This window comes from Galeopterus variegatus, unplaced genomic scaffold (assembly GCF_000696425.1).
Source record: "Galeopterus variegatus unplaced genomic scaffold, G_variegatus-3.0.2 Scaffold117941, whole genome shotgun sequence".
Lineage (NCBI taxonomy): Eukaryota > Metazoa > Chordata > Mammalia > Dermoptera > Cynocephalidae > Galeopterus > Galeopterus variegatus.
In genome coordinates this window covers 1-696 of record NW_007844052.1, presented here as the reverse complement: position 1 = coordinate 696, position 696 = coordinate 1, and the positions used below count along the sequence as shown (strand labels likewise).

Below are 696 nucleotides of genomic sequence, written 5' to 3'. Positions count from 1 at the left end.
AGGTTCTACAAAGCCATTGGAAGAACATCTTTCCCCAGGTTCTTCTGCCTATTTCCTGCCTTCCAGAGGTAACCATTTTTAATAGTCTTCTGTGGAAAGCACTTCCATATTGTGGAATAACAGCTTATGATATTACTTATTGATTTTTCAGGGGTTTTTTTCTTTTAATTTTTTTGGCCGTAGTCTCAGTCTTTAATCGCTGCAGGGCCTCATGTACATACTGACACTTGGGCTTCAGATCTCCTTGAAAGCTGCAATGTCCACACTCCGCACATGCACCTCAAACGTGGTAATAAGATCTCCTCTTCCAGCAAGTTGGTCCCCACCTTGTCGTCCTCCACCACACACTGGATCTGCAGCTTTCGGCCGCCAGCACCATCTTGGAGGCCCCCCTAAAACAGCCCCTCCAGCTGGATGGAGCACACGCGGGCCGTCAGGCGGGCCATGTCCGTCTCATTATCCCAAGGTCTGACATTCAGGAGGACGGGACTTGGCCACCAGCGCAGGCTTCTCGACGTTCTTCTCCGCATACTACTGCAGCCTCTCCTCCTGCAGCCGTGCTGCCTTCCTGTCCTCCTCCTCATTGTCACTGCCAAACAGGTTGATGTCATTGTCCTCGTCGTCCTCTGCTGGTATGGCCGCCTTCTTGGCGGGGGGCTCCACTTGGTGCATGGGAGACAGGTGGAGGGTCTGCCG

General features: G+C 52.4%; 1 pseudogene; it reads right to left on the bottom strand.

The window, feature by feature from the left end:
* Window positions 1-234: 234 nt before the first annotated feature.
* LOC103584800 lies at window positions 235-693 on the bottom strand (annotated as a pseudogene).
* Between the last annotated feature and the right edge of the window lie 3 nt (window positions 694-696).